Source organism: Bos indicus, chromosome 11 (genome assembly GCF_029378745.1).
Source record: "Bos indicus isolate NIAB-ARS_2022 breed Sahiwal x Tharparkar chromosome 11, NIAB-ARS_B.indTharparkar_mat_pri_1.0, whole genome shotgun sequence".
Classification (NCBI taxonomy): domain Eukaryota; kingdom Metazoa; phylum Chordata; class Mammalia; order Artiodactyla; family Bovidae; genus Bos; species Bos indicus.
In genome coordinates, this window is record NC_091770.1 from 28,837,190 (window position 1) to 28,862,080 (window position 24,891).

The 24,891-nt window shown below is 41.5% G+C and overlaps 1 protein-coding gene and 1 long non-coding RNA gene across 6 annotated transcripts in view; one reads left to right on the plus strand and one right to left on the minus strand.

The window, feature by feature from the left end:
* The window catches only part of SOCS5 (suppressor of cytokine signaling 5), a 121,009-nt gene that overhangs the window by 34,512 nt on the left and 61,606 nt on the right, over positions 1 to 24,891 (plus strand). Inside the window, exon 2 of one of the 5 annotated variants that reach the window (XM_070798593.1) lies at positions 17,052 to 17,515. The gene's annotated coding sequence lies outside the window, so the exon portion shown is untranslated. The other 4 variants (XM_070798592.1, XM_019970103.2, XM_070798594.1 and 1 more) reach the window with 4 other exon arrangements.
* On the minus strand, positions 950 to 6,565 carry LOC109565732 (uncharacterized). Its single transcript, XR_002181691.2, has 3 exons — positions 5,016 to 6,565; positions 4,275 to 4,329; positions 950 to 1,688 (listed from the first exon to the last, which is right to left on the minus strand). It is a non-coding gene; the product is annotated as an uncharacterized lncRNA (long non-coding RNA).

The window sequence follows — 24,891 nt, forward strand, 5'->3', positions numbered from 1 at the left end:
ATCAGTCGCTCAGTCGTGTCTGACTCTTTGCCACCCCATGAATCGCAGCACGCCAGGCCTCCCTGTCCATCACCAACTCCCGGAGTTCACTCAGACTCACGTCCATGAGTCAGTGATGCCATCCAGCCATCTCATCCTCTGTCATCCCCTTCTCCTCCTGCCCCCAATCCCTCCCAGCATCAGGGTCTTTTCCAATGAGTCAATGCTTCGCATGAGGTGGCCAAAGTCCTGGAGTTTCAGCTTTAGCATCATTCCTTCCAAAGAAATCCCAGGTCTGATCTCCTTCGGAATGGACTGGTTGGATCTCCTTGCAGTCCAAGGGACCGTATGACCACATTTAGTTGGGAGAACAATATTTGCATTAATTTTTGCAGAATTTTCAGAATGCTTAGTTCTTTGAGCAACATAAGGAATCTCAGATTTAGGAGGCCTGATATTAGAGGAATGCTCTTCCCTCCCCTCCCCCAACTTCTCAGAAAATGGCAACTCCTCAGCTATATAGGAGAATTCAGAAAGATAAGTGGAAAGGAAAGATTTTTGAATACCATTTTCCTTGTTTACTGAGTTGGTGTGAGATACAAGGGGACTTAAGGATTTATTTTGAAAGAATAAAAATTATAGGCTCTCTAAGTTACAAATAATAACAATAATAACAAAACAAAACAAAAAATACATGATTTTTCCTTCCAAAGTATTTGAGACGCACTCTATATGAGGAAAATGGCCTTAGAAGAACATAGCAATATATATCTTCTACCATAAAAAACAGACATGAGATTGTGTGAAATAAGAGATCAAAAAAGCTGGCAACCTATCCGGCAAGGTTTTGACTTGCTCTAAGTGTTTCACCCCTTTCTACGGTCCTGACGTTATAAACATATTCTTCGACAATCAAACCGCAGCAGTAACAACAACAAAGACAAATGCACAAAAGATTTGTTAAACTTTATTTTGTTTGTTTGTTTTATTAGCACATGGCCTCAGAGAAGCTAACTAAAGATTCCACCGTCCAACTCTGTGGTGTTGCTCCTCAGGGCAAGGCTGACATTAGATACAGGTATTTGAAAATGAAAGAGACTCCTTTCCAACCCAGAAGAAATTATTCAGGAATCTGGGAGACAGCATATGATGTTGTGCCAGGTGCCACCAGTCTTTCTCAATAAAACATCCCTAGTGAAAAAACGTGGAGGCCAGAAAGGGCTGGTGAGGGAAAACATGACGAGGAGGGCTGGCAGCAGCATGCCCGCAAGGAATTCAATGTCAGGGAGAGCATACAGGGAGACACCGTAAATGTGCTTTTCTCACCAAGCTCCTTTTCGTTTTAGAGTTGGGAAAACTGAGGTGCGGGCATAATCACCAAAGGCATACAGCTAGCTGCTGACAGAGCTGGCTGTCTCTACTCTATCACACTGCTTCTTCACTTCCCTCATTTCTGTTCTGAACTGCCCTTGTTAATTGGCACTAAAGTCTCTGCACCTAGAGTTTCAGACATGTTTGGAAACTTCCTTTAAATGTGTTGATCGACTGAGCACTGAATTATTTGTGAAAGCAAGAACAACTCCCTCCAGGATGAGGTATTCAGAGATCAGTCATGATATGTTCCATTCTTCCAGGCTCTCTACATTTTCACACAGGAGGCATCAGTTTCTTGAGAGTGCACAGCCCCCCAAAAGCCGTTGCAAAGGTATCTGTGGAGAAAACAAGGCAAAATCCCATGGGTCCAGCTACCCTCCACAATCATCCTTAGGATGACCTTGGAGAACCCGCTTCCTCCTGTGGCGATGATGTGTGTGGACTGGGTGATTTGTGAGAGGCAGGTGAATGAGCTATATGTACAGCTGGTCCTTGAATCTTTGGTCCTCCTTGTCATCAGCTGTTGGAGAAGGAAATGGCAACCCACTCCAGTGCTCTTGCCTTGAGAATCCCAGGGACGGGGGAGCCTGGTGGGCTGCCGTCTATGGGGTCGCACAGAGTCGGACATGACTGAAGCAACTTAGCAGCAGCAGCAGCAGCTGGCAAGACCGTGTCCTTGTCCCATTGCATCTGAGAGACACTGAATCTTGGCAGGGAGAGGAAGAGGGAGTGATACTGCATCTAACTTTGAGAATAATCATTACCATATCAGTGTGCAAACGACATGCTCCAATGGGGACTGTAGGAGTATGCACGTTTGTCTAGCTATCTTGAATATTATAGGCATGGTCTAATTCTTCTTTATATTCTTTCTTCTAATAATGAATTGCAAAAGAACAAGATGTACTGTTGTACTTTATAGTTCAGGCAAGCAATACAGGTAATTGGCTAACATGGTTTGGTATGATCAGCTTTTTTTTTTGAAGCCGATCTGGCAGAAAAGCAGTGGACTATTGCAGGAGTTGCACTGGCCTTTCCAACACTTCTCTGTCCAGTCCATTAATCAGCAGCAGAACCGCCAGGACACCACATTACTGTGCTGTAGCTCAAAGAGATCTGTGGTTGTAATTGGGTTGACTGGGAACAAAGTTATATCATTCCAATTCTGATTGATTAATGCTGAAGTCCTTGCTAAAGAGTGGTTACCAGTCTCAGGCTCCACAAATCATTCGGTGGTGAATGAGGACTAAGCTAAACAAACTTGGGCCTGTGAACATGGATTTTTCTTGCAGTGTGGGGCAGAGGTGTAGAGATGGTGGAAAGGGAAGAGAAAAACTAGATTTGACTGAAGAAGAAAGAAACCCCTGCAGCCTGGCTTCTTCTGGCATCTTGGGCACCTCCCTTTCTTTTGTTACCTTGTTCCCATCTCTGCATTCGCTGTCACTAAGCAGTCAGATTACCACCCAGTGGTACCACCATAGTCATTCCTTTCTATCACCCTGGCTCTTTCTTTACAGATGCCCATTATTAGCCAGATGGAGTTATTGCCCAGTCAAATGATTTAAACCTCCCCTCTCTGAAAGCTTTTCTACCCAAATTCTCCAACTCCACCCAATTCCTCCCAATACTTTTTTCTAGTGAAGGACACTCCCAGTCATTCCCTTTGTCTCTTTCTCTGAGTCTCTCTTTTTCATCACTCCCATATCTAAATTTTCTCATTCATAGAAAGATAACAATCCTCTACTTGGGTCAGATAATCTTTTCAAAAATGTCCACTAATCCTGGACACAGAGTAGGTAGGGTATTAGAATTGCAAGAATGTTTTGGACAAAATCAAATTTAAATATTGCTTTTCTGTTTGGGGTTCTTTGAGACATATCCAAACAAATAATAGGGGGAAATGTTTTTTCAATTTTAAGTAAGCTCTGGTTGTTTCAGTGTCAGCAGTCTCAAGCATTACTTCTTGCCAGCTTTCCATTTGGTAGAAGGTGCTTCCTAAAGATGAACTTCTGTGGAGTCAGAACCAGCAGAGATGAGCCAAATCACGATTGAAATGCTTGCTGGCTGCTCCTTTTGCCAGTGTAGCTCTGTGTTTCCACTTGTGGGAAATCCATCTGCCTGTCAGTGCTCGTGAACGCCAATACCTTTTTTGATACAACAAACTCACAGTGTTCCGCTTCAAGAACGCCAGCATTCATAATTTTTAAGCCTCCAACTTTAAAGAAATGGAAGCAACTGACTTTCTCTTCATTTAAAAGTAGAAATAGTAGTATTACATAGCTAGAAATTTCTGTAAAGTGGATTGGCAATAACATTACTTATGCTTTCAAAACCTGAGTTCTTCAAAATTTATGCCTGTGTATCAGTCACAAGATAATACATTTTTTGACTTTAAACTATTTTCTTTCTTGTCCTAGAAATCCTGTTATGCTGTGGACATTTACAGAAATTTGGCTTGAGAAAAAATATTTCAAAACTCAGGTAGAGGTAAATTATAATTTATTACTGGGAGGAAAACACTCTTAGTTGCAACATCTCTAACTGGAAAGCTTTTGAATTTTCTAGATTTGACATAAAGATTTATGAGGTGCGATTTCACAGAAGAAAAAACATTTTGGTAAAAACTTTTTTTTGGTAGGTAAAATAGGAACTCACAAGAGTAACTAGATGAACTTTAGTAGAAGTCCTCTGTGAACTTAACTGAGCAAAGAAATCCATTAAACTCCAGGAAACTAAAGGTGCGTGTTTATTATTTATTTCTGGCATTGAGTCCTTTCCATTTCCCTACAGAGTTGTTTGAGGGATCTAATATTTTGAAAACATGCTATTTTAACTTGAGTCAATAACTTGATCTTAGTAATTTGGTGAAAGGGCATGAGATTAGAGTATGGCCAGGGTCTCATTCTCACTCTGCTACTCACCAGATTTGTGACTGTGGTCATCTCTCTTCCATATTTTGGACTTCTATCTTCTCATCTGTTTGACAAGAATAAGAAATACCTGATCTTGTTTCCTCTTAACATTGTTATGAAGATCAAATAAAGTCCTAGTTGTTAAATCATTTTGAAACTATCAAGTGCTATACAATATAAGGCAGTCTATTCATTATCACCTCAGAATTCCTCTCAGATTACATTGCTTCAAATGCATTATTTAGGAAAAGTACAAACTTGAATGCCATATGGAGTCCCTGTTGACACTGCAGATGTTGGTTAATTTTAGATTCTAAAAGAACAAAAGAACAGAAGCAGTACCAAGCAAATTAGCCTCTCTTTAGCTTTTTCTTCGAAATCTCCTATTATACAAATACCAAACTAAAAATGGCAGGCTAAATATTATAGAAAATTACATCATTTGAAGCATCGAAATTCTGTATATCCAAGTCTTTTTGCAGTTTATTTTTGCAGGAGTTTATTCCCTTCAAAACACATCACCAATGAATTTAATGCTATAAGATTAATCATGGTTATTTCTTCAAGGACCAAGTAAGAGGATTTTAATCTTCAACTTTAACCACAAATAACACAGAGCCAGGAGAAATAGAAAAGTCTCAGAAAGACTCACAAAAAGCCATTTTGGTGGTCATAGTCTCTCTTGAACTAATGGAAAACTGAACTAAGCTCAGCTAGCCTTGGTCTCTGATTCTGAAGATTCATATTTACCAGTGGGAATTTCCTTGAAGAACAGGTGTGGCAGACTCTCACATACTCATGACAACTGCTTTTACAGCCTCATCAGCTTGAGGAGACCTGTCTTCCTCACAGGCGCCATCTGTAAGACATCTCTTTGCATTTTGTCAAACCTGACTCTGTTTACACATGCGCAAGCAAGAGGTGTTTCTGTAAAACATACAGATGGCATCTGTCATTCTATCTCTTGTTTGTACACCAGCCACTAACAAAAAATATCCTGGAACAAGCTGAGCATTCTGTAAGTGCCTTGTAATTATTTATATTAAATATAACATTTTTATCTTATATATTATTAGTATAATATTGCTTATATTATATATATCTACAAAGGTCCAGTTGATATTCTGAACCTAGATTTTTACTTTTTAGAGGATAATCATGTCCCCAAATTATTCACTAAGTCTATCACTTTAATTAGAAATAATTTTCAAACAGAGGCCCTAAGTATTTCACCTATGAGGCACCTGCTCCTCTAAAAGAGGTAAAAATTTTAAAGTTTGTCTTAACCTATCTTTTAGTCATTTGGTGGATACAGTCTGATATTTCAAAGTCTACTCTCACGTGGATTAGAATTATTAAAAGCAAACCCGAAGAGTAGATTTTATGACACAGCTTATTATGGATGCAGTAGGCTGATCATTTTTGTATTAAGTATACTAGTAATCGCCTCCCTATCCTGCCCATATATTGCCCCTGTTAGCACAAAAGGCCTAATAAGACAGGTGCAACTTGATTCTACATTACATGGTTCCCTCAAACTGGAACAAGATTTTAACTCCCTCAAATATTTTCCCCAGCGAAGCACTTTGGATTACTGCAGATGATTATAGGCCTAAACAAGAAATAGATTCAAACAACCCTCATTCACTGCTGAAACTGAACTGGAACTGACCCCTAAAAGAAATTGGCTTAATTCCTACAAGAGGAATATGAATCAGGTTGCCATCTGTTCCCTTCCTTCTTTAACTTCCCCAGTGAACTGGGTTTAAGCATAGAACTGGAGGAGTCTTTCAGGGAAGGGAAAGAAGACTCTGGTTTGGTGTTTAGATGGGTTTGCTGCAAGGCTAAAGTCACTCTAGATGTGAGAAGAAAGGAGTCTGGGAATTAGCTGGGGAAATCACAAAATTTGGCAAACCATGGACACAACATGCTTTTAATTTGCCAAATTTTGTTTGAAGATGTTACATCAATCAAAAATCCTTTGCTCGCCAAAGTTGAAAAAACATAACCCACAGTAGCTAAATCAAAAGGTAAATTTATTGACCCATGTAACTGGATAATTTAGAGTATCTGGTGCAGGTGAAGCTTGATCCAGGCCTCAAACAATATGACCGAGGACTTGCTTTCTCTCTCTCCATTTCTCAACTCAGCATCTTCCATATGGGCTCCATTCTTGGACAAGCTCTCACCTTCTGTACCCGATATGGATGCAAGCTGATACTTACCCCTAGGTTCAAATCCAGGACCAACTTTTCTAGCAGATCTAGAATGGGTCACTGTGACCAGGGGAGTAGGCTATACTAGAAGACCTAGACCCAAGTCACATGTGTCACCCCACAGCATGGGGGTGGAGACATCACTATTCTCACCAAGCCCTGAGAGTAGAGAGGACCAGAGTCCGCAGAACAAAATTAAGAGTGTGGTGAGTAGAACTGACGCTCTCTACAAACACTCAGGAACCAGACGCACAAATAAATTTACTGAATATTATCCCTCATTTAAGAAGGAATTCTGGATATCTTCTAGAATCCAAGTCTTACCAGCTGAAGAGAAAAAAAGGAGAACGTATAACTGACATTTCCTAATGTTTACATAGAAGAGTTAGTGCTTAATGAAAGCTTGAAGGATAAATATTGCAAATACAGAAACCAAAATATATGAGAAGGCATTTAAATTTAATTAATTTAAAACCAAAAAAGAAGTTGATTCCATTTTAAAAAAGAAAAAGACAATGGCCAAAAGAGAGACTATAGAATCCTCATGTGAGACATTTTAAAAATTGAAGGTAGTTTCAGTTAGAGTTGTGAGTAGATACTCTTCAAAGATACTGGGCAGTTCTAGCTTCATGATTTGTAGATTTTGCTGTTTCTGAGGAAGAGAGCTTTAGAGCCAAGGAAAACTTTATAGGTGGCTATTTGTTGAAACTTGTCAACTCATGATTTGTTTTTAAATACTTTCATTCTATAATTGAAACAAACAAACAAACCTCCCCATACATGAAATGGAACCAAAGAGAAGTCCTATGTGGAAAGATAATTTTATTTTCTAATAGCACTAGTAATATGGCTAGGCTAGCTTCTTACGATATTTATATATATTTCTCAAATGGAAGCTTTCACTGCCATGTTACTTGTACATATTTCTACATCTGTATGTTCTCCTAAATTTTGTTGTTCAGTCACTAAGTCGTGTCCGACTCTTTGCAACCACATGGACTACAGCACGCCAGGCTTCCCTGTCCTTCACTATCTCCTGGAGTTTGCTCAAACTCATGTCCATTGAGTTGATGATGCCCTAAATAGTTCTAAATATTTCATGTAAATTAAGTACCCTAGGATTCTTCCATCCTGGTCTCATGTATCTGGAATCTAATAAATAAAAAACGTATGGAGGGAGGTGCCTAATGTAAAGACAGGATGCTCACTTTACACGGCTCAGTTATAAAGCACATTTACCAAAGTCAATCCATCTTCCCAGGCCCGTAAACCTATTCTCCAAAAGCAACCATGGGAAATTGAAGAATTACAAAGACAAATGCAAAGAGAGGCTAATTTAAAAAAAGAAAATGAATGAAGGATATTTGAACCTGAGGCTAGGGTAGCACTAGAGCTGTTTGGGGCAGTCTACACCTTACAAGTTCTCAACTCCAAACCCATTAATCCCATCATATACTTCATTCAAAAGATGCTTCTAGATGTTGAGTTAAGAAGACTCAAGTATTTTCTAGAGCTTGCAATTTATTAACTGGCACATAATCAAGTTGAATATTATTCTTTCTTCTTTTTAAAAATATGCCAGCCATTACTGGTTACAGGAGAAGCAGATTAAATATTTTAAAATTTTCTGGACTTCCCTGGTGGTCTAGTGGTTGAGAATCTTCCTGCCAATAGAGGGGACATGGGTTCGATCTCTGGTCCAGGAAGATTCCACATGCCACAGGGCAACTGAGCCCATGTACCATAACTACTGAAGCCCAAGTGCCCTGGAGCCCGTGCTGGGCAATAAGAGAAGCCTGCACACTGCAACTGGAGAAAGCAGGCTTGCAGCAACAAAGACACAGCACAGTCAAAAATAAATAAGTAAATAGATAATTTTAAAAAATAGTTAAACAGGATAAACATGATAAAATACCAATAAACACTCACTGCAGAAATTAAAAATCTTTATTAGGAAATGATAAAAGCTATAATTTTCAGACCAAACAATGAAGAATTATTTTTAATGGAATGTGAGAGCTAATCCTTTGAAAGTTGACGTTCTAATTTGGAAACCTAGTCACGCCACCCTAGAATATTCCTTTGGAAGATTTCATTAAAGTGTTTAGGAGACTTCTGGGGATTTATCCTAAAGATATACCTGCAGACATATGTGCCAGGTTATTCATCACAGCATTGTTTGTAATAAATAGCAAAGATTGTAAACAGCTCAAGTGTTCATCAATAGGGGAATGGTTAAATAAACTGTAGTGTAACGTTATGTAGCTGTTTAAAAGAATGAGGAAGCTCTCTCAGTACTGATATGACAGAGCTCGAAGAGACATTGTCAACGGGAAAAGCAATATGCAGATCAGGAGATATAATATGCCACCTTTTGTGTAAGCAGGGAAGAAGAAAAGAAAGAACTGCTTACATGTGCATGAAGAATCACTGTCAGGACACATGGGAAAAGCAATATAAGTAACTATCTCTACCTATGAGGGTGGGTGGGCGTGAAGAAGGGATGGAAGAAGCAGGGTGGGAGGGAGAATTTTCACCATATACCTTTTTATTTTGTTTTGATCTTTTTAAAAATTTCTGGTGGAAACCTTTTTTTTTTTTAATTTATTTATGTATTTATTTTTGTCCACACTGGGTCTTTGTTGCTGTAAAGACGGACCTTCTAGGGGCTACTCTCTAGTTGCGGTACCCAGGCTTCTCAGTGCTGTGGCTTCTCTTGTTGCAGAGCACAGGCTCCAGAGTGTGGGCTCAGCAGTTGTGGTGCAAGGGCTTAGTTGCTCCATGGCATGTGGGAATCTTCCTTGACAGGGATCATATCTATGTACCCTGCATCGGCAGGCGGATTCTCAACCACTGGTCCACCAGGGAAGTCCTGTTTTGATTTGTGAAACGTGTGAATGTATCAACTGGTCAAATATTAAAAATTAAATAAATACCAGAAAGAAAAAAGCTTGAGAGAAGTCATTCAGGAATCATACAGTAATTTCATGAAGGTTCAGATCAGATCAGTTGCTCAGTCGTGTCCGACTCTTTGCAACCGCATGAATCACAGCACGCCAGGCCTCCCTGTCCATCACCAACTCCTGGAGTTCACTCAGACTCACGTCCATCGAGTCAGCGATGCCATCCAGCCATCTCATCCTCTGTCGTCCCCTTCTCCTCCTGCCCCCAATCCCTCCCAGCATCAGAGTCTTTTCCAATGAGTCAACTCTTCACATGAGGTAGCCAAAGTACTGGAGTTTCAGCTTTAGTATCATTCCTTCCAAAGAAATCCCAGGGCTGATCTCCTTCAGAATGGACTGGTTGGGTCTCCTTGCAGTCTAAGGGACTCTTAAGAGTCTTCTCCAACACCACAGTTCAAAAGCATCAATTCTTCAGTGCTCAGCCTTCTTCACAGTCCAACTCTCACATCCATACATGACCACAGGAAAAACCATAGCCTTGACTAGATGAACTTTGTTGGCAAAGTAATGTCTCTGCTTTTGAATATGCTATCTAGGTTGGTCATAACTTTCCTTCCAAGGAGTAAGCGTCTTTTAATTTCATGGCTGCAGTCACCATCTGTAGTGATTTTGGAGCCCAGAAAAATAAAGTCTGACACTGTTTCCCCTGTTTCCCCATCTATTTCCCATGAAGTGATGGGACCAGATGCCATGATCTTTGTCTTCTGAATGTTGAGCATTAAGCCAACTTTTTCACTTTCCACTTTCACTTTCATCAAGAGGCTTTTTAGTTCCTCTTCACTTTCTGCCATAAGGGTGGTGTCATCTGCATATCTGAGGTGATTGATATTTCTCCCGGCAATCTTGATTCCAGCTTGTGCTTCTTCTAGCCCGGCATTTCTCATGATGTACTCTGCATAAAAGTTAAATAAGCAGGGCGACAATATTCAGCCTTGATGTACTCCTTTTCCTATTTGGAACCAATCTGTTGTTCCATGTCCAGTTCTAACTGTTGCTTCCTGACCTGCATATAGGTTTCTCAAGAGGCAGGTCAGGTGGTCTGGTATTCCCATCTCTTGCAGAATTTTCCACAGTTTCTTGTGATCCACACAGTCAAAGGCTTTGGCATAGTCAATAAAGCAGAAATAGATGTGTTTCGGGAACTCTGTTGCTTTTTCGATGATCCAGTGGATGTTGGCAATTTGATCTCTGGTTCCTCTGCCTTTTCTAAAACCAGCTTGAACATCAGGAAGTTCACGGTTCACATATTGCTGAAGCCTGGCTTGGAGAATTTTCAGCATTCAGTGGCTCTAAAAAGTTTTTGTTGAATAAAAATAAAGACTTTTAAAATTAATCAGGGATAGACTATATAGCTTATTTCCTCAGAGACCTTTTGATGAAACTATTTAATTACAAAGGCAATAAACAATTATAAAGGGCTTCCCAGTTGTTGCTGGTGGTAAAGAATCTGCCTATCAATGCAGGTGACATGGGTTCGATTCCTGGGTCAGGAAGACCCTCTGGAGTAGGAAGTGGCCACCCACTCCAGTATTCTTGTCTGGAAAATTCCATGGACCGAGGAACCTGGCAGGGTACAGCCCATGGGGTCCCAAAGAGGTGGACACGACAAAAAAGAAATAAAGTGTCATGATTTGCTTTTATATTGTACAAAGTAGGCTAAGAGAATAAATGAAAAGAATATGGTTCTATTAATATAAGAAATAGTAACTTATGTCATAAACCAATCTAGGCGACAGGCAGCTTGAGCACTATGTTAAGTAGAAGGACTCTAAAGATGGCTCAAAATCTAGCAGAAAACATTTTAAATATCTTAGTTGCTTAGTTGCTCAGTAGTGTCCACCTCTTTGCTACCCCATGGACTGTAGTCCACCAGGCTCCTCTGTCCATGGGGATTCTCCAGGCAAGAATACTGGAGTGGGTTGCCATGCCCTCCTCCAGGGGATCTTCCCAACCCAGGGACTGAACCCAGGTCTCCCACATTGCAGGTGGATTCTTTACTATCTGAGCCACCAGTGAAGCCCAGCAGAAGATATAGCTTTGTTATTATAATCTCTAATATCTGTATAGTACAAAATATATTCACATTTATAATTATACTTAGTTCATTTAATCACCAGAACAGTCTTATGAGGGGGTATTATTAAAAGTGTTATCTCAGTTTTATAATTAAATAACCAAAGTTCAGAGAGGTTATGTGACTTGCCTTAGATGGCACAGCAAGTGGGGAATGAGATTTTTAAGTTAGACCCAGATCTCCTGACTCAGCTCTCCTGTTCTTCTGTTGTTATTGTTCAGTGTTCAGTTGCTAAGTCATGTCCAGCTCTTTGTGACCCCATGGACTGCAGCATGCCAGACTCCTCTGTCCTCCACTATCTCCCAGAGTTTGCTCAAATAAATTCATGTTCACTGAGTGGGTGATGCCATCCAACCATCTCACCCTCTGCTGCCCCCTTCTCCTTTTACCTTCAATCTCTCCTAGCATCAGAGTCTTTTCCAATGAATCAACTCTTCACATCAGGTGGCCAAAATATTGGAGCTCAGCTTCAACATCAGTCCTTCCAATGAATATTGAGGGTTGATTTCCTTTAGGATTGACTGGTTTGATCTCCCTGCAGTCCAAGAGACTCTCAAGAGTCTTCTCCAGCACTACAATTCAAAAGCATTAATTCTTTGGCACTCAGCTTTCTTTATGGTCCAACTCTCACATCCGTATACAAATATAGGAAAAACCACAGCTTTGACTGCATGGACCTTTGTTGGCAAAGTGATGTCTCTGCTTTTTAATATGTCTAGGTTTGTCAGAGCTTTCCTTTGAAGAAGCAAGCATCTTTCAATTTCATGGCTGCAGTCACCGTCCACAGTGATCTCCTGTTCTACTTCATCACTATGTCTGTTCAGTGTGATAAATATATGTGCAGCATGCTATGGGAGGTCAAGTGTAACAGACAGAATGACTATTTTTATCTGGAGAGGTCTGGGAAGGCTTTATTGAGGAAAGTCATATAAATGGGGCTATGAAAGGTGGAGGAGTTTCCAGGTGCAGGAAAAGGCACACTTCAGACAGAGATCATATACAAAGCACAGAAAGATGAAAATGTATAGCATGTTTTATATAGCAGGGAGCAGAGGAATCCAGGAGGGGAGGTTGGGGCCATGCTGTGAAAGATTTTCAGTGCTACTTTGTATGCCGTTGGGTAGTCTCTGAATGCAGAGGTTTGAAACAGTCAGCTCTGGGTTTTCAAGAGAATTAGAGTGGCAGATTGGGGGATGAACTGGATCATGAAGAAACTAGTTAGGAGGTTTTTTTTTTTTTTTTTTTTAAGAGTGATTGTGTGAGCAAGATGTATCTGAACGATGATATTAGAAATGCAAAGGACTGATTACAAAATGTTTGTGTGAAATAGAATCACTTTTTGGGGAGGTTGAAAAGAGGGAAGAGTGAAGATTATTTTAAAAATTTTCTTGCTTATATGACTCGGTGGATGACGACTTCAGCAGAATTGAAGAATGCAGAAAAAATTGAAAAGGGAATTGGAGGAGATGGGGGTTTTCTTGTAGCTAAGATAAAGCTTTTAGTCCTATTTGATTTGAGGAGCCTGCTGGCCTCCTCTGTCTATGGGATTCTCCAGGAAAGAATAATTGGCGTGGGTTGCCATGCCCTCCTCTAGGGTATTTTCCAATCCAGGGATTGAATCCACTCTTCTGGCTCCTGTGTTGGCAGGCAGTTTCTTTTACCGCTAGTGTCACCTTGGAAGCCCAGATATGTCAAGTAGATGGCTATAAATATGGGTCTAAAATTTGAAAGCAAGGTTGAAGTTACAGACTAGATTTGGAGTAATCAAAATGTAAATTGTATTAATATTTCTGCTGCAAAAGGGGCACAGCACAGTTTTGGGGGTGATGTCAATGTTCTATTTCATGATTATGATAGTGATTACAAGGGTATACATGTTTCAAAACAGATCAAATGGTGCACTTTAAATGGATTCATTTTATATAATCTTGAATTCCTTAAAAAAAAAAAACTGCTAAAAATAAAAGTGAACTGCCTTGTATAACATACTGCTAAATTGTTTTTAAAAACTGTTAATTGTTTTATAAGAAAGAAGAGAATGAGAAACTGTTCTACACACATCAGTTAAAAACAACTGATAGGCAGCAAGGAAAGCTGCCATGGTGTCATTGGTTCCAGAAGCCAGTGCCTGAGGTGCCAGTTTATGGGCCATTTGGGAGTCTTCCATTCAAAAACTTATTCCCTCCCCAAACCACCCTCTTTCATCCTCAGCCCACCCTTGTACCACCTGGGTTGACTTCCCCATTTGGAAGAGCTGAGATAATAAAGGTACTTGAAGAATACAATATGACTCACCGCTGAACAAGAAATCTTCCCATATTGATTGATTTCAGGCTTATGGCCAATTTGGCCTCCTTGTTTGGCACCATTCCCTCAGCACCACTTCTGAATTGTTCTTTCAATATTCAGCTTAAAATCTACTTTGTTCAAAAAACCATGTGTAATTTGACAGGAGGAGGAGGAATCTGATACCTGTATTCACCACCCAGTGTGAACACATCTACCATGAATATACAGTCACCAAATTTCTACATTTATGTTGGATTCTCAGTTCAGTCACTAAGTCTTTCAGATCTTGAAGAAAATAAGTATTATAAGAGGCACCTTGCAGGGTGGCGTGGATCAAGTCAGTTAGCATATGTGACGGAGAAGGCAATGGCACCCCACTCCAGTACTCTTGCCTGGAAAATCCCATGGATGGAGGAGCCTGGTAGGCTGCAGTCCATGGGGTCGCTAAGAGTCAGACACAACTGAGAGACTTCTTTCACTTTTCACTTTAATGCTTTGGAGAAGGAAATGGCAACCCACTCCAGTATTCTTGCCTGGAGAATCCCGGGGACGGGGGAGCCTGTTGGGCTGCCGTCTATGGGGTCGCACAGAGTCGGACACGACTGAAGTGACTTAGCAGCAGCAGCAGCATATGTGAAAATGCCAAGTATGGCATTAAGTAGGCGCTCAATAAAAGGCAGATGCCTTGTCAGGCCTGACTATACTTTCTGAATTATTGGGTCTGTATTAAAAGTTTCTTGAAAGTAAAAGCACTCTTTTCTGCACTCTGCACTCCCACCCTAGCTAATACATCCTCCAGAGACATGGGTGAATGACGCTTAGAAAGCTGGCAGGTCAAGGATAAAGTTGAAAAAGATTTACACAATAAATATGTAGATGAGAAGAGATCATTCTGGGGACACGGAAAAAATGGAACTCCATTTAGAGGAGGTGGCAAAGGTCTTTCTTTACATTTCCTCTTTTCATTCATTTAACATTTCATCTTGCCAAGAAGAGGGGACAGAAGGTTTCATCTTGATGAGCAGAGCTACAGGACTGTGTGCCAATACACCTGGTATTGATTCATGCCAGCTGGGAGAGGAGCTTGGCTTCTCCATGTTTTACTACTGTGGTTTTCTGGGCTGGGCAGCTGGGTGCCTAATAATGATAAAAACCATAATAGTACTTCATAATTACGCACTGCCCTTTGCCAGAACTTGGGTTTAATTACAATGACTATGACGGAACTGGCAACATCTCACTCCCTGTTGGGGTGCAACACCTAAGGGCCTGGAAATAGAGTCAAGTGGCAACTGCAACCCTTCTCCTGCAGAGCCTCTCCTGGCAATTTACCCAGAGTGCTCTGGGTTTGAAAGCTCATCAGAAACAAAGAGTACTTTTAAATTGCCCACGTGTACTTGGCACTGTCAAGTAAAGTCGTGTTTATGATGCAACTCCTGCCCCACATGGGACACAGCATCATGGAATCCCAGGCCTGGAAGGAATCAACAAAGGTAATCTCATTCACTTATTACCCTGCCCCCTGCCAGGAGGCATCACAGCCTCTACACTCTAATAGATGAGCTTATTGACCTTCCATTCTGACTGGGCTCAAGATGCTTTAGTGGCAGCCTGCTTCAGGGGTCAGGAGATTTCCCCAGTTCATTTCAATATGCATTTTGTAAGTACCTATTCTGAGCCAAGACACTGTGGAGGCCCAAAGATGTGTAAGGTCTGACCCCTGCCCTCAAAGTAGCTTATCTCATAGCTGGGGGATTGGTATTGAGGCAGCCCTAACAAAAAGGTAGAGGGAAGTCCTCACAGATGAAAGGAAGTAAAATCGCTCCAGATGAAACAATCAGGGCCATCTTTTCTTTGAGAACAAGAAGGAAGGATGAGAGGATACTAAGCAGGGTGGGGAGGCTGGGGGAGGAGGATGGAGGGGGAGACTGAGGTGAAGAGCTGGGCAAAAACTTCAGGAGATTCTTGAATGTTTCTCTGTTTTTTGGTGGGAGATCTTTATAGTGTATATCACCCCCTGAATTATTAATTTGCTACTTTACTCATATATGCTTTATTTCACCCTATTCAGGAACTTTGTCAGTTTTGTTCACCACTATATCCTAAGCACCTCAAACAGTGCCTGGCACATTGTAAAATGCTTAGTAAATACTGGCTAATGAATAAATGGCCCAGGTGAGGCAATGGCTGTTGAAATTGAGAGAAAGGGCAATTAGAAAAGATAATCAACGGGACAAAGCTCAAAGGGGTACAGAAGTGTTACAGCAAGGAGGCAGTAGCCTGGAGGATTGCTCCCAGGTTCTGGTATGGTTAAGTGAATGAATGGTGATGTTATCAAAGAAGATAACAGACGGGGAGGAGCAAGTTTTGTGGACTTCTTATGGTATTTCAGTTCCGATTTGGATGTGTCAAGATTAGATTTAGGTGGAGATATCCAAAAGCACTAAGACAGGCAGATTGGAACCTCATTAAAGGTACACTCAGTCATCAGAATGGTTAGACCACCATAGTGTGCAGCAGAATGACTCTGTACCTACTAAGCAGAGGACTAAGGATTAGATCCTGGGACTCTCTTAAAAAGCCAACACAATTGAATTAGAAAGGTTAACTGAAAAGAAATACAATCTGAGAGTTTATGGTTTTAGGGAAACTGGAGTGAGGGGAGACCTTAGAAACTACTGCAAGAGATCACTTTATACAAGCGACCCTTGAACTCGATCATATGGATGTCACTGGTGGCCTTGAGAGGGGCACTTTCAGTGGATTAGTAAGGAACATAATTTAGTCTGTACTGGAAGCAAGAATTGAAATACGGCTGAGAGCCAGACAGGGTCTCATAGTTTGTTTTGTTTGGAGGTGTTGTAATACGACCATGGGTATGTCTAACACAAAAGAGGTCGGTAAGTTTGTGAATGACAAGGCTTCTATAAGTCCAGATGGCCTGTCCTGGTGGAGTTGGACTACCTCAACTATGCTTTTATCCTTTTAGCCATTTCTAGGGCGGGGGGCCCTTCCAGCCAAACTGCAAGCAAAAAGTGGGAGACACCCATCCGATCTGAGTCATGTTCGTGACAGCTGGCAATAGGGATGGGATTACTTGAATTAAACGAAGTGCCTAGGTTCCCGTGGATCTTGGAATTTAGTAATAGGCTCCTTGCTGGAGGGAACTAGGGAGACTCATTCACTTTTCCGACAAGGAACTCAGGCCTCCATTCAACATTTTTCCTTTCCTTTTCCCTAACAGAGTTGAAACCAGGGACAAAGCGTTCCTCCTCCCACCACTTCAAGGCTGACCTTCCGCCCTCAAGCCCACCACTGCCCCTTCTCGGACCACGTGACCCTGCTCAGATCCAGAGACTCGCCGCCGCCGACTCCTCCCCTTGGGCCCGCTTTACTCCGCCCCTCAAGCCCACGTGACCTCATATCTCCCATCTGACTGGCTCCTCCCTTTCCCCCGGGCCGGACCCGGCCGCCGTCGCAGCGGCCCGACTCCAAAATGGCAGCCGCGCACAGAGCGTACCCGAGCGGCCGGACCTCCCTGACTCCCGGGCCGTCCAACTCTCGCTCCCAGCCTCCCTCCTTCGGCCTTCACCTACACACCTTCGGATTGGCCGCTAGGAATCCCGCCCCTCCAGAGCCCCGTCTGCTATTGGTCACGGTAGGCTGCCCTTCAGAGAGGCGTGCCGCCACCGCCCCCCGCCCCGGGAGGTATTTTCCATTCCGGTGGGGGTTGGGGGGTGGGGGGAGGGGTAAAGGGTGAAGAGGGGGAGGCGGCCCGGGAAAGGGGTGGGGGCCTGGAGGGGGCATCCGGCAGAGCTGGGGTCCCCGGGCTCCGTCCGGAGGAAGCGAGACTGCGCTCACTCGGGCAGTCACTGGGAGCCGGACGGGACCGGCGGGCTGGCCGGCAGACTCGCTCTCGGTGACTGCGCCGTCCGGGCCCGTCCTGCCTGGCCGCAGGTGCCCCTGGATGAGGCCGCCCCGCGCGCCCCGACCGGTGAGTGTCCCCGCGGCCGACCTGGTTGGTGAGCGCTCCCCGGCCCCCGCGCCGCCGTTAGCTGCCGCCTCTCCGGCCCCAGGTGCTCGCGCCGGGCGCAGTCCGTCTCTGGCCGGCGCTTCCACATCCCGGGCGGAGGCAGCTCCGGCCCTCTGGCCGGGAAGAGGACGACGGGCGGGGGACGGCGGACCCGGGCCTCGAGCTCGGTGCAGACCGTGAGGCGCATAGTGGGAGCTTGCGCTTGGTAGGCTTTCAATGCATTTCGTTGAATAATTTTTCTGGTTGGAGGAATGTGGGGCGCCTAAGGGGAGAGGGATCGCTCCAGGCTAGTCGGAGGGCGTTCATGATCAGGGTCATGGCCAATCTCGGGGGTCACCAGAGACTGTGGGGCATTTGCCCGCGCTGCATGGAAGAGGGCACCCGTCAAGATACTGGGCTCTGAGGCTCCAATCCGGGGGTCCTCAAGGTCAACGAGAAGGTCCACCGGGAGATGAGAGGGAACTGGGAAACTTGGCTGGGGGAAGTGTCTGGAGCACCTCCGGAGTTTAACTCGAGGTGGAAAGGGATGCTCAGGCTGGAGCTGGAAGACCCTCTTCAACTACTTAGGCTCCTAAGATTCTTTGGTACTGGGATTTGGGAATTCAAGTAGCTGAGGCGAAGTGACTTTCTGGAGAGGGCGTTGTATTTAAAGAAGGATGCTCAGAAACAGTTTAAGCGCTCATCTTGGCTTGGTTCTGAACTTTGAAAGGCTGGAGGATTGGAGTCACGAGGTGATTTTTGACATTTTCTTTCGGCATTCCAACCAAAAGGTGGACCTTGGCAGCTACCTTCTAAAATGTATGTATGCGTTCGATGGTGTTTTCCCGGTTATTATTTTTGCTCAAACTGCACCTTGAAATTCGCAAACTGCACCTCTTGTAGCAGCTTCTGCATCTGCTGAAGATCCCTCCTTCAGGTCTCTCCATCCATAGCAGTGGTTTACTTCCTTCCAGTTTAACGTTTAGACTGATGTGTACTATTATTACAGGTTGCTAATGACTTTTATTCTATAAGATTAATAAGTAATTCACGGGCTTTCTTTCCCTTGTTTTTAATTGTTTCTTTACAAGGTCATATAAAATTGAACCACAAATTTTATAGAAGTTTAAAATATTTTAACTTTGTTGAACTGGGAAGATATTTGGTAGGCTAGCAGCTCTCGAAAGCAATACAAAAATCAGCTTGATTTTTCTAACAGTTGGGAATTTTATTGTCTGAAGCTTAGTTTAAGTTTAATAATCTTGTATTTGCATAACACTCTTGAAAATGAGTTAAGAGCATAGAAAATTCATACCAGGGTTAGTCCACAGAATCTACCTCTGTGGCAGCCCACGGAGGTTCTTCATGTCTCTTAGAAGAGGAAGCTAAGAATTTCACAGCTAGATTTTTAATTTTTTCACAATCATATATCTTACTGATTCATCACAATTTATAAAATAAAAGTTTTTTTTTTTTAAGGGAGTATTTAAGCATAAGAGAAAATTTTGTAGATCATATTTTCACTTTGATGTAAAATGTAATTCATCTGTCAGAGAAAACATTTCTGCAAAAGGTTGTTAGTTATATTCACTTGGCACCTTCTTAGTTATTGAATAAATAATAGAAAATTAAATTTTTTTCTCCCTATTGTCCTTGAATTTTACTATTTGTCCTTAGGGAGAATGTACTGGCACACAAAACAGTAGCCTGAAATATTGAAACCTAACACCTTTTAACATTATAATAGCTTCTACATTATTCACCTTCAGACTCATTTATGGCAAACCAGTGGTCAGAAAGGCTTTCTCCTCTTAGCTTTGTTTAGAACGGGCTATTCGCCCATTGTCAAAATAAGGAAAAATAATGCATAATGCCTGCAAAGTAATGGTAATAACTAAAAGAGTGAGAATAGGAAGCTTGGAAAAAAGATTTATGTGTATGAGTCACATTTCTTCTAGAGCTGGAAGAGTAGAATTTGGATATGATTATTTTGCAGATCAGAAGACTGAGACCCAGACCAGTGGAAGGGTCTAAAATGCTAGCTAGTGATGAGCCACGATTGGTGGCAGGTCTCTGGACTCGAGTGCAGGGTTTTTCTACGTTATCATGTTCACATTGTTTATTTCTAAAGCATTCTGGTGCCCACTATAAGTGGTTTTAGGATTATGGGTGATGTTGTTCCCTTCTAAGGATGGGGAAACTTGGGTTGACTACTATTATACATGAAATGATATACAATAAGATGAGCTTTTATTGAACATTTTAAAACAGTATGCAGCATTGTTAGTGCAAGTGCTGATGTTTCCCTCTCATTGTCATCTAGATTGAAATAGTAGGTGAACTTCTTAGAGTAGGCTAGTGTTCTGTAATTTTTATGCTAAAACTTAATTGCTTAAAAATTTTTCAGTTCGGTAGGCTCAGATATTTTAAAAATAAGTTACACAAAAATTATTATTTTAAATATGTGTGGAGATTTTGTTAAAATGGATTTTAGTACCTTTAAAAAGAACAGTAGTAGAATTGCATAATTATAAAAACATGATTTTGATCATAGTTGTAGTAAAGACTGGATTTGTATAATAACATCATGATCCCTGGCAAATTATGTTAACCATTGTGTACCTAAGTTTCCTCACATGTAAAGTGAGGTTAGTAAATACACCCCCTCAAGGGGTATTGGTGAGGATTAAAAGTACAGAGTAAGGGTACAACAAATATTAGATATCATTTGTAATGTTCATTAGGTATATACGAGCACTTATGTGTCCAATTGTTTACTTGCTATTAATGAAGTCACTTTGTGGCTACACAAATTTCCTAGATAAATGCATGATCAAATAACAGTCTGCTTTAAGGGACACTTAGAGCAATGATGCCCTCCTTTATTTATTTATTTTTAGTCATTAGTCTGCTCACCTTGGAACTTGAGTTAGATATATCTGTCAAGTTATAGTGAGTGTGGCTGTTCTGAATGTCACTGGGAGACCGTTGTAGAAGTTTCATTATTCTAGAATTAAAATGTTAACAGTTGATTTGCAGATATTCTGTTGAAAATACAGTGAGTTCTGCAGGCCTCCTTGTTAAACTTAGATGAGGAAACCAGGTCTCTGTAAGGTCTTTTACTATTTGCAACCCCCTTCTCCCAATGGAACCATGAGAAAACCATTGAACATTATTTTCTATTGAGTGGATATTTTGATGACTTCATTCATTGAACTATTAGGTTTTAGTGATAACATTTGTTTAGCTCCAATTTTATAGCATTTAATTCTTTTTGATTTGCTATAGCCCAGATCTCACTAGTCTCAAGAACATGTGGTTTAGCAAATGTGTTTTATGGTGACAGTGGCAGATTTTTTCTCCTGGACATTTTGGAGTTCGTCCTCATCAGGTTCTTCAGTTGATGTTATAGCAGCTTGTCTTCTATTTGTTGTTGTTGCTTAGTCGCTAAGTCGTGTCTGACTCGTTGAAACCCTGTGGACAGTAGTCTGCCAGGCTCCTCCGTCCATGGGATTTCCCAGGCAAGAATACTTGGGTGGGTTGTCATTTCCTTTTCCAAGGGATCTTCCCCACCTAGGGATCGAATCTGCATCTCCTGCATTGGCAGCGGTTCTTTACCACTGAGCCACCAGGGAAGCAGTCACACAGGAGCTTACTTTTTCTTAATACCTTTTTTTTTTACATTAATTTCAATTATTTTTTAAGTTATATCACATAATATTTAAAAATTGCCCTTATTTTTAGAATTTCATTGAATTGAGCCTATTTTACATGTTTGAGATTAAAATAAGAAATAAGTTGTAGCTCAAAAGCACTTTTATTATGCCAGTACTTGATTTCAGCTATTTTGTTTTAGATCTCAGGTAGGCATTCTTTTGGTGGTACTTCAGATGATAAACACATGGGTCATCCCTTTACTCTGAAGTAACGCTGACCAGCAGGGCTAAGAGTTACATGGAGTCACCAAAAGTTTCCAGAGTCATTTTCTTTTTCTTTCATTAGTACAGAATTTTACTGTTTGAGAGGGACCAACCCTTAGTCCTCTTTTGATAAATTGTTATAATAAAGATTATGAAATTACTACAATTTGCTGTTCATTTTTGGCCTCATGACATACTTTTAGGAATTTTGTAGAACTTAGACATACAGATCTGGAGAAGGCAATGGCACCCCACTCCAGTACTCTTGCCTGGAAAATCCCATGGATGGAGGAGCCTGGTAGGCTGCAGTCCATGGGGTCGCTAAGAGTTGGGCACGACTGAGCGACTTTCCTTTCACTTTTCACTTTCATGCATTGGAGAAGGAAATGGCAACCCACTCCAGTGTTCTTGCCTGGAGAATCCCAGGGACAGAGGAGCCTAGTGGGCTGCTGTCTATGGGGTTGCACAGAGTCGGACACGACTGAAGCGACACAGCAGCAGCAGCAGCAGACATACAGATCTTTTCTTCACATCTAATCTAATTATGTGAATAAAATATTTAGTTAAATATGGTTTCAAAAGATATGGTAAATACCATGCTATAATAAAAAAAAACAACAAACCATTACTCAATTTTTCATTAAGTTGGTTTTCTTCATGTATTTAAAAATAATTATGGTGTTGTGAATTGCCTGTTAGTCATATTGAAAGTTCATGGGTATATGGACTGAGTAGATACAGACCATGCAGACTACTTTTCTTAGCCTCAGTGTAGATGTTAGAGAGTGACAGGGAAAATGTAAATCATTTGCCTTGCTCCACTTAATCATGAATTTTTCATCTGAGTTATCCAGCTATCCTACTTTTAAAGAGGGGAAAGGGTTTTTGTATCTGGTTAGAGCAGAAGTAATCTTGAAGGGTAATTGGCTGAGTTGGACTGTTGGTGTTGGGTAAGTTTGCATCTGAATAGTTTAACTGAAAGTTACCTGTCTTTACTCTCCACCTGGTCTTCCCTGGTGGCTCAGTGGTAAAGAATCTGCCTGCAGTGCAGGAAACGTGGGTTTGATTTCTGGGTCAGGAGAAATGGCAACCCAATCCGGTATTCTTGCCTGAAAAATCCCATGGACAGAGGAGCCTGGTGGTTTGCAGTCCATGGGGTCGCAAAGAGTTGGACATGACTTAGAGGCTAAACAACAGCAATTCTCCATGCAGGTGACAAATTCTGAGGAATGCCCTGAGGGAAACCATAGTGACATGATTGCTAAATACATATAGGGAGAATATATGTCTGCAAGTTCACTAATAGTATATAAGCATTTTACTTACATGCTGGTTCACATCAAAATTAAATTTACCTTCCCTTTGGTGAGATGTCATTCAGTTACTGTATCTTTATCAAAACTAATAAGAAAAGCAGTGGTGAAAATAATTTTGAAACAGTTATTTTTGAAATGAGTTTATCTGCTCTGGGATTGTCTTCAAATAATAACTTCCTTATTTTATTGGAAAACTACAGAGCTTCCCTTGTGGCTCAGATGGTAAAGAATCTTTCTGCAATGCAGGAGACTGGGGAGGTAGAGTTTGATCTCTGGGTCGGGAAGATCCCCTGGAGAAGGGAATGGCTGCCCATTCTAGTATTCTAGCCTGGAGAATTCCTTGGACAGAGGAGCCTGGTGGAGCTACAGTCCATGGAGTCACAAAGAGCTCAACATGACTGAGCGACTAAGCATGCATGCCTGCATACAGGAATAATATCCAGTCTTTCTAATCTGAGCCAGAGTCTTCAGTTAGAGGTGGTAATCAAGAATTCATATGTGGTATTTCAAGCCAATTGAAAAGGATAGAAGCTTATTTAAATTATACATATAAATACACAGGCTTAAAATGGAACATGAAAGATAAAATGATGGAATGAAAATGATTTGGGAACTGAACTTCAGGCCTGCATATGCGGCAGGTAGTCAGAGGAAGAAAGTTAAGAATTAGAAGTTGGAGAGAGAATGTTGAAGGCAACTGGGCTTTGGTAGGAGTTTTAGCCCTAGCATTGGTCCTAGGTTCTGTGTACTAGGTGTGTCTTTGTATCAGGAAAACTGCTGAAGGATAAACTTAGTAAACATTAAATATAACCTGTTGGGAGAAGTCCAGGTGCTGTAAGAGTTAAAATATGCATGTAGTCAAAGGGGAGCTAATTTATCTAATTATTTATTTAGTCTTTGACCTTGGTTATTAACATGAGAAGTAGGCCATCCTTATTACTCTTCAGATGATTGGTGCTGGGACTAATTTTATTTAACATTTTTATAAATGGTTTAAAGACATACTGGCATTGAAAGTTGCCAGATTTGCAGCTGACTGCAGCTGACTCCGTGTGTCGTTCCAAGCAGTTAAAAGCCAAGCCAACAAGAAGAAGCTACCGGAACATCCTTGGATGAGTTTTTGTGTGGCAGAGAACAAGATAATGCATTTAGGAGAAGATAGTCCAAATTATATTTATAGCCTGAGCTGTGACCCAGGAAGGGGATCCAGAAGTCATGGCGATAACTTCCTTGAAGGCATTCGTTCTAGTTACTGCTTGGCCACAAAGTCCAAGGAGGAGCATGTTGAGTGTTGTGGGGCCAGGTTCTGAAAACAAGAATGTTGTTGTACATGAAAATAATTACACAAGGGGTTACCATTTTTACTGTTATGTTCCAGGCCAAGAGATTTGCCATCGTGCTTTGATTTAATTCTGTTTTAACGGTTTCGAAATGTAGGTGGCATTCAGTTTTATCAAAGAGGAAGTTTGATTCAGAAAAGTTAAGTAACTTTCCCAAGTTGGCCAGTATGTGGTAGAATTGGGACTGAGGCCCTGGTTTTTTTTTTTTATTGTTAACCCTAAACATTTCCGGATATATTAGGGGGCAGCTCTTCAAACTTGTCATCATTTAGGGTTTATGGAATGCGGTTGTACTCCTTTGCTGTGGCAGCTTTGGATGTCATTACCAGAAGAGACAGTGTCTAGGTATTCTGAGAGGACTTAAAGACGTTCCTTAAATTATTGATTTTTAAGGAAAACTAGGGATGTTTTGGGTTTCCTAGGCTGTTCAATAGTAAAGAATCTGCCTGCCAAGCAGGAGACAGGGGTTCAATCCCTGGGTCGGAAAGGTCCCCTG